The 13,724-nt window shown below is 46.2% G+C and overlaps 1 protein-coding gene across 4 annotated transcripts in view; it reads left to right on the plus strand.

Annotated features, from left to right (window-relative positions):
• PLEKHF2 (pleckstrin homology and FYVE domain containing 2) overlaps positions 1-13,724 on the plus strand; it is a 720,359-nt gene that overhangs the window by 100,456 nt on the left and 606,179 nt on the right. Inside the window, exon 2 of one of the 4 annotated variants that reach the window (XM_064384419.1) lies at positions 5,938-6,083. The exons of the other annotated variants lie outside the window; for them this stretch is intronic. The gene's annotated coding sequence lies outside the window, so the exon portion shown is untranslated. The remainder of the gene's footprint in view (positions 1-5,937; positions 6,084-13,724) is intronic. 4 annotated transcript variants of the gene reach the window in all.

The following is a 13,724-nucleotide window of genomic DNA, read 5'->3' on the forward strand; positions in this document are numbered from 1 at the left end:
TTCTATAGACTGGAAGGAATTTCAGATTCCCAGAGGGAACTATAGAGAAGAGATACTTAGAGCTTCTCACAGACACCCTCTCTGTTCCCCTGGGGCTGGGGTTGGCTCTTTGTGACCTGGGAAAAGAAACAGAGCACACTCAGCAGGACATCGATCCTTTCTTGTCTTGAAGCAAAATGCATTCAGGTCTGTTTTCCAATGTTCATGGATTGGGAAGGAATGACCCTAAATTTGGGTGGAAGGAGTTCAATTTATGGGGCACTCTTTAGGAAACCCACTCCCTCCACAGTGCTATTTATTATTTCCTTAAAGTCCTAGGAAAACCAGGCTCTCTCAAAGCTCTGTGTTGTAGCCTCTGCTCTTCCCTGGGAATGTCCTGTCCTGCTTGCCCACATGGCAGATTTCTTTCTCGTGTCGTTTTGCTCAGGCTCTGCATCTGCTGTGGTGGCCGTGTCCCCCACCTGCCCTTTCCCGCATGCAGACTCCAGTGCTCCTTCCTGAGGCTTCCAGCACATTTTGTGCATCTTCCATTGTTACAAGAACCTAAATGAACAGCAGTGTCCTATGTCTCACGAAGCGGTGTTTTTTTGCTGGGGGGAGGGGTGTAATCTTTTCATCTTTGTAGTCCTTGTGCTTTGCAAACGGTCTGGCATACAGTCTTTTGGTAACTGCTGAATAATTCAGTTCAACCTAGTCTATTCAGCATATATTCTATTGTAGGCACCTGTACTTTGTATTGGGAAACACAAATGAGTAAGATATGATAAGGATCCCTGAAGGTGGTACAGCTTGGTGGTAAAGACACATTTGTATAATATAAGTCCTATACTAAATCTATGAAAATGTTGCACTTGTGTGGTTAAGAAGTACTGGATTTGGAATTAGGATACCAGGTTTAAATTTTAGCTTCAAAACCCACTAGCCTCAATTTTCATAGCTGTGAAATGGGATTAGTAGTACCAATCTCATAGCTCTAGGATTCAATGAGATTAAGTATGTAATCGCATCCTGCATGGTTACTGGCATAAAATACGCCCAAGTAATGTGTGCAGAAATGAATGTGCCCCATTTAATGGGAGCACAGAGCCTAGATCCTTTGGATTTGCCTGGGCAGCTGGGCAGACTTAATAGAGGAGACATTAGCACTGGTTTCAGAGAAAGCAGCTGGAAATGGCATTTCTGGAGAGAGGTCTTGGGGATAAACTTCCTGGGGCCTGGCCTGGGGGGCTGTAGCTCGGTGAAGCTGCGGGCCAGGCAGCTTCCAGAGGAGGGGCCACAGCAGTGAGATCTGTGGCAAGGTCCCCTGCCCCAGAAGTCGCTGAGTCACGCCGAGGCCCAGAAGACTCTGTTTTGTTCCGAGTGAGCTTCGGCTGAAGGACAAGCCTGAACAGGGCCTCTGTTGCTGGGACTTTGTGCCCAGCTCTGTTTCATGGGAGCAGCTTGGAGCCCTGCCTGGCCCCTTCTGTCTCTCCCATCCCTGCAGGGAGGCCCCAAGGAGCCTCAGCCCGCATTCCTAAAGTGAGTTCCAACTTTGGTTTAGAGTGGGGGTATGTTTTGCTTGGAGCTTTATTTTAAGCCTTGCAGACCCCAAAGCAAAAAAGCAGTAATTCTTGCATCATAGTGGTAGGTATAGAGGTCAAGCAGCCCCCTGGATGAAATTCCAGCTCTTTCAGTTTTTGACCTGGCGTACGTAAGTTATCTAACCTCTTTAAGCCTCTGTCAAATGGGAGTAATAAGGCCCACTTCCCAGGTTTGTTACCAGAATTAAATAAGAAAGCACACATTTTCTACTTTACACAGTGAAGAGCTTTGTGGCTGGCGTTTATTATTCAGTTGCTGTGTGGGAAGGTTCAAAGAAAGGACCTGGAGACCCTCTCCCCTGATTGAATGAATCATGGGGTCCTGCAGACTCAGTGTTTCACAAACATTATGCCCAAATCACTCAGTGATCTGGAGGAGGCACACCTGATCCAGGAGGCTTGGCGGGACCTGAGGGTCTGCATGACTGAGAGCTTCTGGGTGACGCCCTGGCTGCCCTGCAGGACACAGTGAGCACAGGGCTCCAGACACTTTCCTCCCCCTGCCCACTTCACCCCAGGGCTCTCTCCCCTCCATCAGGGGCCTGGCAATGCTCTTCTCACGGGTTTGGCTTTGTCCAGCCTTCCTCACCTCCATGCCTGCAGCTCACTGGTGCACCAAGATTCTTGAAGCATAGGAGAAAACTGCTGATGCACAGTCACGTATGATTAGAGGAGCTGCTGCCTCTGCTGGGGGTGCGGGCAGGGGACAAAGGGATTTTCTCAGGAGGAGATGGCCTTTCAGCTAGCAAAACACCTTGGAGATTGCTTGGTGTGAGGGAGATGAGGCACCCAGGGCTTGCTTTTAAAGAGCCCTTAAGTGGTCCGAGGTTTAGCAAGATAGCTATTTCAGACATGACCTCCATGTGTGGATGGTGGCTGTTAGCTTATTTGCTGTGACTCAGTTTGTCTGTTGAAAAAGGGCTTATCGGGGGCCAGGCCTGTTGAAAAAGGGCTTAGCAGGGGCCAGGCACAGTGGCTCATGCCTGTAATACTAGCTTTTTGGGAGGCTGAGGTGATGGATCACTTGAGGTCAGGAGTTCGAAAAAGGGCTTAGCAGGTATGTGGGATTGACAGTGAGGGGAACTTGCTCTGGGCAGGTGGCTGCATGCAGGGTCCAGACCTACCCTCTTCCACGGTATCACTCCATCCCTGCTTGCCTCCAGTGGAAGGTGGGAGGTGGGGAAGAAAGGGTTCAGCTCAGCCTTTCAGAAACAACAGTCACACAGATGTTTAGACAGATTTTAAGTCTTGCTTTACAGAGCTTGCAGCCATCTCCATTACGTGCCTCAAGACACTCTGGAGAAAAGAGCAAAACATGCAGATGGAGGCTGAGGGCTAAGGCTGATGTCCTGGTTGAGTGGCTGCCTGCACTGCTAGGGTCTAGATCCCACACAGGCCTTGCCTTCAGCTGGGACAACTTCCCCACAGTTTTCTGTTAGCCATTGGCTTTGGCAGGTAAGAAGCACTGTGCTGGTTTCACATAATTCTAATGTCAAGAAATATAAAATTGAGTTACTGAATTGTGCAGAAACGAAGGAGGAGCTGTGTACCAAGAAGAGTCCTGAGCTGCAGTCAGAGATTCTGCTACCAGGGTTTGGAGTGCTTGATCTCTAAGGTCAGATTCTAAGAGAAAATCTGGAGGAACATAATTTTCTAGCTGATGAATGAAAGAATGCAGATGGTAATTACTGCACATAAACCCACATTCAAGAGGACACTGGGACCCCTGTGAGGCTCTATCTACTTTTTTGGTCTTCTTGTATAAAAGAGATGATTGGCATGAGCCTGACTGGTTTGTTAGCTAAACACAGATGTGCGCTTGCAGCTGTAGTTACATTTGCTGGGCTGTCAGGAGGAAATGGTATATTGTGCATTCATGAGAAACTGATTAAAGAGAGGAAGCTGAAGGTCCACTGGCGATGGCTGTGATTCCACTTTGATGGAACAGATATAAAAGAAATGCTTTAGAACATTTGAGGACCTGGAGTTGATCCATAACACATTATTTTACACCTATGGTACCTCTGTGGGATTAAAAAACACCACTTTCATTTTATTTATTTATTCATCTGCTTCCAGAAAGTAATGGAGGCAACTTTAATTAAAAACACATATGCTGGCCAGGTGTGGTGGCTCACGCCTATAATCCCAGCACTTTGGGAGGCCGAGGCAGGAGGATCATTTGAGGTCAGGAGTTTGTGACCAGCCTGGCCAACATGGTGAAATCCTGTCTCAACTAAAAAAATTAAAAATTATCCGGGCATAGTGGTGTGCGCCTGTAATCCCAGCTACTCGGGAGGCCAAGGCAGGAGACTCATTTGAACCCAGGAGGCAGAGGTTGCAGTGAGCCAAGATCGCGTCACTGCACTCCAGCCTGGGCGACAGAGTGAGACCCCATCTCAACAAAACAAAACAAAACAAAAAACCACATATGTAAACTAGGTAGTTTAAAAATAAGTCAGAAAGAGATCAGAAACTGTAGAGAGGAAGTGGGAGAAAGTTCTGCCCAGAACCTAAGGTGAGATACTAGGTAATAAATATAATTCTGAGCCTCTTATCTTGCTTTTTTCACCTTCCTATATATGTGACTCTACTGGAGTTGCATTTCTCTTGGATCCTTCTAAAGAAGTCACGAAAAATGTCCCCAGGAGTCCCAGCTTGAGTCTGGATCATCATTTGACAGCTTTCCGAGCCTAGACACAGAGCACAGGCTTCTCTGACCTGTGGTCTCTGCTCTGTTGCTCTCTCCTCTCCCAGAAAGGTCACTGCTCACTTCCCATGTTTGCTCTTGACCTCAGACCTGGTGAAAGCCCTTGCCCTGATCTCAGCTCCCATGATGGGCCTCCAGTGGCATGGGGGCCTCTGTGAGTAGATTTCAATGAGCCAGGAGGCCCAATGCTGTGCCAGAGACTGGGTCCTAAGAACAGGCCCACAGCTGGTGTCTACACCTGGCCCACGTCCCCTGGCCAGACTTCTTCCACCTGCTCTATTAAGAAGAAACATATACCCTGTGGCTAAAGTCCAGCTTTCCTAAGCCCTCTTTCTTCCCCTCAGGGCATCCTTAGTAATTGTGGCTTTAGTGATGAGCAGCACCTGGAGGCCTTGGGGTGTGGGGCCTGCTGAGTAGGGAGAAGACAAGGCAGGGAGATAGGAGGCTGGAGTGTGGGCAGGGCCTTGATGGTCATGCAGAGAACCTAGAACTTCATTCATGTTTTAAGCAGAAACATGGCTTGGTCAGGTTTGATCTTCACTTGTCTCCCAGCTACAGTGCCTGGGTTTAGGCCTGAACACGCAGCCCACTGGGGAACCAGTTATGTGTGGAGTTTGGCTGTGGAACATGGTTGGGGTTAAAGGTGGCCAGGATGAAAGGTGCAGGCCATCCAGGCTTCCCACCTCACCTGTGTCACTCCCTCTGCTCTGCATCACTCCCCAGTCCCTGTTCTCCGAGCTCAAGTCATAGTGAAGCTCCAAGTTCCTTGGAGGGACTCTGTTTCCTCCTGCCTCTGGGCCTTCCCATGACAGCTGGAGTCATCTTGCCCAAGTATAAACCAAGAACCTTCACTTGGTGGATGCCCACTCCTTCCTCAGGGAACACTCCCAATGCCTCATCCCAGGTCAGGCCTCCCAGGCACCTTGCAGTTCCCCTTCTGAAACATTCACTTCATTTGTAATTACATGGGTGGGGTGGACAACACCTATTTTTGTGGCCTGGCAGCTTCTCTATTTGGTGTGTGGCTACAGTACCCTGGTTTTTTGGGGGGTACCACCTCTCCCTCCACTGTCAACCTGTGTGCTTTGGGTAAAGTTGACCCGACTCCTAGGAGCCAAGAGTGGGCCATGTGACCAAGGCTAGGCCAATCAGGACAATCCATGCCCCTTAACTTCAGTGATTGGCTCAGAAATAGGCAGGTGATCTAAATAAGCCAATCAGGGCTAAGGACACTCAGTCCCTGTATTTTGATTTGAGTTCTTGAGATCCTGACTTAACTTCCATGGTCTAAAGTGGTGATGTGAGCCTGAAGCTGCCTGGGCCACCATGAGTAGCCTGAGAATTGAAACAGCCCAGAGGTTGCAGAGCCAAGAGATGGCTCCTAGTAATATCATTTAAGCTCTAAGTCAAGTTGTCCCTAAATCAAATCTATCCTTCCACATTTCAGCTACAGGAGCCAATCAATTCTTTTTTTTTTTTTCTATTTTTGAGACAGAGTCTTGTATGTTGCCCAGGCTGGAGTGCAGTGGCACAATCTTGGCTCACTGCAACCTCTGCCTTCCGGGTTCAAGCAATTCTCCTGCCTCAAGTAGCTGAGATTACAGGTGGGCGCCACCATGCCTCGCTAATTTTTTTTTGTATTTTTAGTAGATACGGGGTTTCACCATATTGATCGAACTCCTGACTTTGTGATCCGCCTGCCTTGGCCTCCCGAAGTGCTGGGATTACAGGCTTGAACCACCGCGCCCAGCCTCAATTCTCTTTTTAACACAGACCTGCCTGTGTTGGATCTGGTGAGTCACCACTGAACAATCTCCTTGGCCTATGTTATCTTCCTTCTGCTATGAGCACAGGGGCTGTATTTGTGTCCGCAGTACCTAGCTCAGTGTCTGGTGCCTAGGAGTGTTCAACAAAGCAATGAATAAGAAGAAGAGGGGACTCAGGGCTTTACCCCTTCACCCTTTAATACCTGGAAATGAGATGCAGATTGTGGTTCTCTCTGGGTGATGATCTTGTTACAGAGTCCTGTTGGAACCAATTTTCTTCAGAGCAAGGAACTCCAACTTACAAGAAAGTAGCCACTTATACGTTGTGACAAAAGGGACCCTGGGAAAGATTTGTTGCTCAATAAACTTTATGAAGTGCCTGAAGTTCTATTGTTAGCAAGATTCCTTTGGCTTACGGTTCTGAGAACACTTACGAATTCTCTGAAAATGTAGGTCTGTATTTGCTTATATGAGTATAAAGAAACTCTGAAACGATACACAAGAAACTAATAAAAAACAGTTACTGGGGCTGGGCGCAGTGGCTCATGCCTGTAATCCTAGCACTTTGGGTGGGCGAGGCGGGTGGATCACCTGAGCTCAGGAGTCTGACAGCAGCCTGGGTAACATGGTGAAATCCTGTCTCTATGAAAAATGCAAAGATTAGCTGGGTGTGGTGGCATGCACCTGGAGTCCCAGCTACTCGGGAAGCTGAGGCAGGAGAATCGCTTGAACCCAGGAGGCAGAGGTTGCAATGAGCCGAGGTTGTACCACTATACTCCAGCCTGGGTGACAGAGCGAGACTCCGTCTCAAAAAAAAAAAAAAGGTAACTGAGAGTTGGGATAAGAAGTGGCCTGATGGAATGAGGCAGGCACAGGAATGAGAATTTTTATATTATTTGAATTTTGAGCCGTATGCATGTATTGGCTTTTCAGAAATTTAAAAAAGAACATCCTTGAGAGTGCAAAACCACTAGAAGCCATTAGCCGCTCTTCCCAGCTGTGGGGGAGGACATTTATTTATCAGCTTGTTTTTCAAGTGGGGTAGCTGGTTTCAGTGGGGAGACCCTGATAGACTGGACAGGAGTGGTTTGTCTTGGTTGAGGAAAAAAAGAGGTGAAAAGAGGGATGCAGAACCCAGGGGACCATCTGGAGAGGCCTGGACTGGGCAGGGCACTGAGAGAGAAGAATTAGGCAGGCTAAACAGAGGGGTGTGACATCAAAGATACTTTCTCAGGGGCCTAGCTACCTCTGCCTGGACTTGATAACTTCCAAGACTCTTTTTCCCTTTAAAAAGTTCCTTATACCAACCTTCTGTGTCTGTAGGCATGTCCCTTCAGGACCCTGAGCCTGCTGACTCATCTATAAGATGAAGGGGCTGGATAAATTACCTCGTCTACTGTCCCTGCCACCTGTGCCACTCCCATTCTCCCCAACTCTGTGTCCCAAAGCCCCACTCCTGTTCAGAAAAGATACGAGTTATTGCCAGGGAACACAACCTATATCTTCATAACATGATAAGCTTAAACACTGAAGAGGGCTTCAGTGTCAAAGCACTGACTGGGATCATTCACAGTTCCTTCCTGTGCTTAAATATGGCTCATGGAGGTCAAGCAGAAGAGCAGGTGATTAATTAGCTGAGCATGTGGCTGCCTAATGTACTTCCTGCCCTGCTCACCTGCACTCTCTGGGGCTCCCTTGCAGGCCCTCTGACGCCCTTGTGACACAGCGCGCTCCCTCACTGGCCAAGGGACTTCAGCAGAGCTGAAAATCTCCTGGTGGCCATGACCCTAGAAATGCTGCTGCACTCACTCCCCTCAGATTCTCACAGGGAAGGAAGGCCTTCCCTTACCTTAGGAACAAAGTGGTGACAGCTTCTGTGGTCATCAGGCAATGGTCAGGGGGCAGCAAAGGGGGCACATCAGCATTTGAGGATGGCTGGAAGGACACAGACCTGGTGTGGGTGATGGTGGAGCAGGCAGGTGCTCCACTATGGTCTCTGGGGCTGGAGGGTGGCATGGGCCATGGTGGAAAAACAGGAGTTCACCAAGGGCCTCAGATTTAGATTTTTTTTCTTGAGACAGAATCTCACTCTGTCGCCCAGGCTGGAGTGCAGTGGTACGATCCAATCTCCGCCTCCCAGGTTCAACTGATTCTTGTGCCTCAGCCTCCTGAGTAGCTGGGATTACAGATATGCACCACCATGCCCGGCTAATTTTTGTATTTTGGGTAGAGATGGGGTTTCACCATGTTGGCCAGGATGGTCTCGAACTGCTGACCTCAAGTGATCTGCCCGCCTCAGCCTCCCAAAGTGCTGGGATTACAGGCATAAGCCCCACACCTGGCCTAGATTGTGATATTACAGCAAATGGGACAATAAATACAGGCACAGAAATACAGTGACAGCACTGAAATATGCTCGTATCACTTAAAGCTGTCAGCTCCTGGCATCCAGCCCTTATGGTAGGGCAAGAACAGCAGCAGCTGCTCATAGACAGGAGAACAGAATGGGGAGAAAGATGCCTTTCAAGCCCTGCAGAAACCACTGCCTATAATGCACTGTAAAAAACTAAACTAAACTCTATATAGCTCTGTATGGTTTATCTGTTACCTACTATAAATATATGTAATTCTATAGTCATGTCTTGTACTTTTATGTTAATATATTTGCTCAATGTAACAATTTAAACAGTGTCAGAATTTTTGTGGCCTTGTTTTGAGACCTTTATAACTGACTTGGAGGCACAGGTGAAGGTGACCCAGACTTTTCTTCTTCCTCAGGAGGCTGTGTTGGGATTGAGTGTGGCTTGTGGTTGTCCAAGTAGCCAATGGGGAACTGGAATGGTGCTGGAGGGCACTCAGCTGTGTTCTGGAACCTTGAGCACAGGGCTTTGGCATGCATCTTTCTACCTCTATCACCTGCCCCTGCCCTTCAGCTGCCCCGGGTGAAGAAAGTGCCTTTGGATGCAGGTGCCTTCCTGTGCCAGGGGCCTGTGTGCTGGGAGCTCTGGGTATCTATTACCTGGTGGCTGGTATTAGATTGCCTGAACTCTCTTTGCCTAGAGTGTCATGATTTACACACTCATTTCTTTTAGAAATACAACCTTGATTGACTCTTACTTTGTATTTCTTAAATATTTTTCATTTCCCTAATTCTCCCTGACCTCTTCCCATTCTCAATCCCTGCTAACAGGAATGCCATTGACAAATCCACTTTCTCCCTACCTGCCCCATGTCCTGTCCCTTTCTTCCATGAAGCCCTTGGCAGAAGGCTTCACTGACTGCAAGGTGATGGTTCACAAACCTGTCTACACCTCTGGGGTGGCAAGGCAAAGGGAGTGGGCCGAGATACTTCAGCTATGGGAGGGAGAGATGAAGAGAGAGCCAGAGGATAGGCCAGATGCCGTTCTTTTTCTTTTAGTTCTGTGGTCTTCATAAGCTACTTAGGCAACATGACACAAAATCTTAGGCGTCTGCTAAATACTGTATATCTACAATGTGAGTTATACTATATGAGAAGGGAAGTTGGTAAACAAAGTGAGTTTGGGCTTTGCAGTCAAATACATTTGGACTGAAATCTCAGTTTATTTAGCTGAAGTGTGAAGTGGACAATTCTCTGAAGAATTATTATTTTTTTTTTGAGACAAGGTCTTGCTATGCCACCCAAGTTAGACATAGTAGCCTGATCATAGCTCACTGTAATCTTGAACTCGTAGGCTAAAGCAATCCTCCTGTCTTGGCCTCCTGCATAGCTAGGACTATGCCAGACTAATTTTAAAACATTTTTTTGTAGAGATGGGGTCTCGCTATGTTGCCTAAGGCCTTGAACTCCTGGCCTCAAGCCATCCTCCTGTCTTGGTCTCTCAAAGAGCTGGAAGTACAGGCATGAGCCACTGCGTCCAGCCAGAATTACCATTAAATTAGACTCAAGAAGCAACAAAAATGTTTGAACCATTATTTTATCCTATTCCATATAGTTTCCTGTATGTTTCAAATATTTCATAATAAAATATATTTTAAACAGTCAATAATGCTCAACAAACACAGACTCTTTCCATGCCTTTAGGAAAAATATTAGTCACTCTTTTCCACAGTTGTACTAATAGAAATTGACACAATCTTCTGAAAACGTAATTTGGCAATATTATCTGAATTTAAAACATGTAAATTCTATTACCAAGCAATCCCAGTGTTTTTGGGGTGGGGACCATTTTATTGTATCTCACAATTCTATGAACCATGAAACCAGACAGGCCTGGCCTGGTGATGCTTCTGCTCCACATCAGCAAAAATCACTTGCTGGTGTTTACATGGCAGATTGGCAGGTCTGGAGGGTCCAAGATGGCTTCACTGAAGTTGGCAAGGGTGGGCTCCACTGGCACTATCCACCAGAATACCCACATGTGGCCTCTACAGCATGCTTATCTGATTAGTTGAATTTATTACAGGGAAGACTACATCCATGGCCTTGCTGCTCAAAATATGGTCCACAGAACAGCAAGCAGGCATCACCTGGAAGCTGCATAATCTCTGCCCAGCAGTACCTTTTTAATCACCCGTTTCTAGGAAACACTAGCAAGCATGTGTACCAATATATGTACAAAGATATTGCCTGAGGCATTTTTTATATCAGGAGAATAATGAGACCCAAATCTCCATAAACAGAAGAATGGTTAGAGAAATCATGGAATACCCACACCATGAATACCATGAAGCCATTATAAGAAAGAAATATGTGTATATTGGCCAGGAAAGACGGCCATGAAATGCTGTTTAGTAAAATAAAAGCAAATGGCAGGATAATATATAGGACAGGACCCATTTTTAGTAAGAAAAATATTTCAGTAAATAGCTCTATCATCTAGCCATCCATTCATCCCAAAATCTGGAGGGACACTCAATGAGCAGTGTTTCTCTTCTGGGATAATGGAGGGATTTCTGCTTTTTATGTACTCTATTTCAATGCACAAAAAAGTAAGAACATAAAATAATTTTTCATTTTGTTTTTCAGTCCATTAAAAAAAAGCAACAACTCTTAAGAATAAAACCAAATCATTGTACTCTGGAAATATCTGTGCTGAACAATCATGCTCAAAGGTCATGAAGATACGGTTTCCTGGTCTCAAAAAGCCCATCGGCATTAACCCACTTGCACTTAAGATTTCCTCACTCAGCTCACCAAGGTCATTACCTCAATTTTCAACCTTTCATTGTAGGTGAGGAATCATTTCATTGTTTCTCTTTAATTTTAGATCCACTTAGATTCCTTTAAGTGCTACAGAATTGATTTTTTAAGTGAATCAGTTAGAAGGTTCCAATTTTCTTTCCCAGAAAGCTCAAGCCCACAAGCTCAAGATGACAAGTACTTCTGTGTAGAAAGGGTTGCTAAACTTCCCTGGAAAGATCCCAATATTTGGTGTCTATCCTTTTCTCCTAAAATCAAAGACAGGTGGTTTAGACTAGCGAGGATTTCTATTTTCAGCCCAAGAAAAACATTTACCTCTACCACTATGGGATATTGTTAATAGCAGGCAGATTTAGATGAAGTGTTCTGGGTGCTTTTCCTGAGACCAAAGCCCAACAAATAAACGAGATCTGGTCTTCAGTGTAGGTCTGCCCGCTACAGGTTAGATTCTCAATTTATTGGTTTCACTATCTGGAGGGCTCAGGATGGTGGGTCTTTTACAATCCTGAGTTCCTGGAGACAAATTTGACTCTTTCTTCTTCACTGTAAGTCACTATACCCCTAGAAAGGCTGCTTCAGGACTCCCTCCTTTGCTGGGTCCCTCAGGATGCAGAAAGGGCCAGAGTTGGGTTCAGAATGTGACTTGATGACTCAACAGCCAACCTGAAGTAGCAGTAAGAATTATAGACCATACAAGGGACATCTGACTGAAGCACTTTCCTTTTTCCCTATCTGGAAGCAGTATGTTTCTAGCACAGGCATTGACACATAGCTTAGCAGTTTCCATTTTGGTCACATTATAGTCAATGATGAGCAACAGGGGGATGGCCAGTGCAGGTGGGCATTTAAGTGAAATGGTCCTCTGCTTTGAAGGCTCTCTTTAAATGTGTCACTTTGGGTGTCCTGTTTTAAGATGAAACTTGGTGGGACTAAAACATTTTAAGGCAAAAAAAGAAGACAGCTGAAGGAAAAAAAACCTATCTAGAATCATGGCAGAAAGCCATCTTTAAGGTATGCATTTTTACATTGTACAGAGACCTCAACAAATAATTCACACTTATTAAGTAATTACTATGTGTCAGGAGCCTTGCTAAATGCTTTACATGAATTATCCCATCCACTTCCTCCCAGCATCACTCTCTGTGAAGTGAGCATTCTTATCCCTGTTGCACAGGTTGGGAAGAGGTCAGGGAGGATGTGTGGCCTGGAGAATATCATATGCCCCATAATGCGTAGGGCCAGTATTCAAATCCAGGCAGTCTAACCCAGGCCTGTGTTCCTAACCTCACACAATGCAGCAGCTTGTTCGGAGTGAGACTCTGCTTATTAACAGGGGCAAAGGCTTATTAACAGGTGGCCTGGAGCCCCTTTGCTGAGGACGTGGTGCTGAACATCGTGAGTGCACACATTTTCTGTGCCTTCAAGGTGGGGGCGCAGGGTCATGAGCCATGCAAATCCTTTCCTTCTCACTCCCTTGATTGATGACTGGACCTAGGATATTTCAGAGTAAATTTATGCTAGTAACCAAATACAGTACCTAAAACGGTTCCTTAAAAGCTGGGTGGAAAAAGTCCAAGTGGTCCTTTAGTGCACAGTCAGCTGCAGAGGAAAACCAAGGCCAGATGGAAGGGACTTAAAAAGCATTTGCAGGGTCCTTGCACCACCAGAGGCTGAAGCTGTAGCTATGTATGACGGAATATACCTTACTCCACTGGGAAAACTCATTTAATCCCCCATCCCTCAAAAAATTAAGGCTAAAGCATTATATTCTTTGACAGCAGATCTTTTAGAATTTTCCCTACATACCTGTGAATGTCAATTTTACTTGACTCTGAGAACTTAAAATGGCTTCTAAGTTATGTAATTTCTCTATTGTTTTTCATCCACTTTCTAGAGTCCTGCTTTCTACCTAACATTGCTAATAAGTGCTGCTCTTTGCAATGGAAGATGATGCCAGTGACTCACTTTCTTTCTTTTTTTTTTTTTTTTTGAGACGGAGTTTCGCTCTCGTTACCCAGGCTGGAGTGCAATGGCGCGATCTCGGCTCACCGCAACCTCCGCCTCCTGGGTTCAGGCAATTCTCCTGCCTCAGCTTCCTGAGTAGCTGGGATTACAGGCACGCGCCACCATGCCCAGCTAATTTTTTTGTATTAGTAGAGACGGGGTTTCACAATGTTGACCAGGATGGTCTCGATCTCTTGACCTCGTGATCCACCCGCCTCGGCCTCCCAAAGTGCTGGGATTACAGGCTTGAGCCACCGCGCCCGGCCCAGTGACTCACTTTCTAGAGGGCCACACGCTCTGAGATACTTCTCCTAGTGGGAAGAATTTGTATTGTCAACCTTTGGAGGTTTTTATTCTTTTCTGTGTAAAATGAATTGGTCATTAGGGAACTCAAACCTTGAAGTTGGCATTGACACTACACTGTTGCTAGGGGACTAAGAGAAACGTTGATCATAATACACACTCAATCCTAAATGAAATAA

This window comes from Aotus nancymaae, unplaced genomic scaffold, assembly GCF_030222135.1.
Source record: "Aotus nancymaae isolate 86718 unplaced genomic scaffold, 86718_ANA_hifiasm-v0.15.2.pri h1tg000036l, whole genome shotgun sequence".
In the NCBI taxonomy this organism is placed as follows: Eukaryota; Metazoa; Chordata; class Mammalia; order Primates; family Aotidae; genus Aotus; species Aotus nancymaae.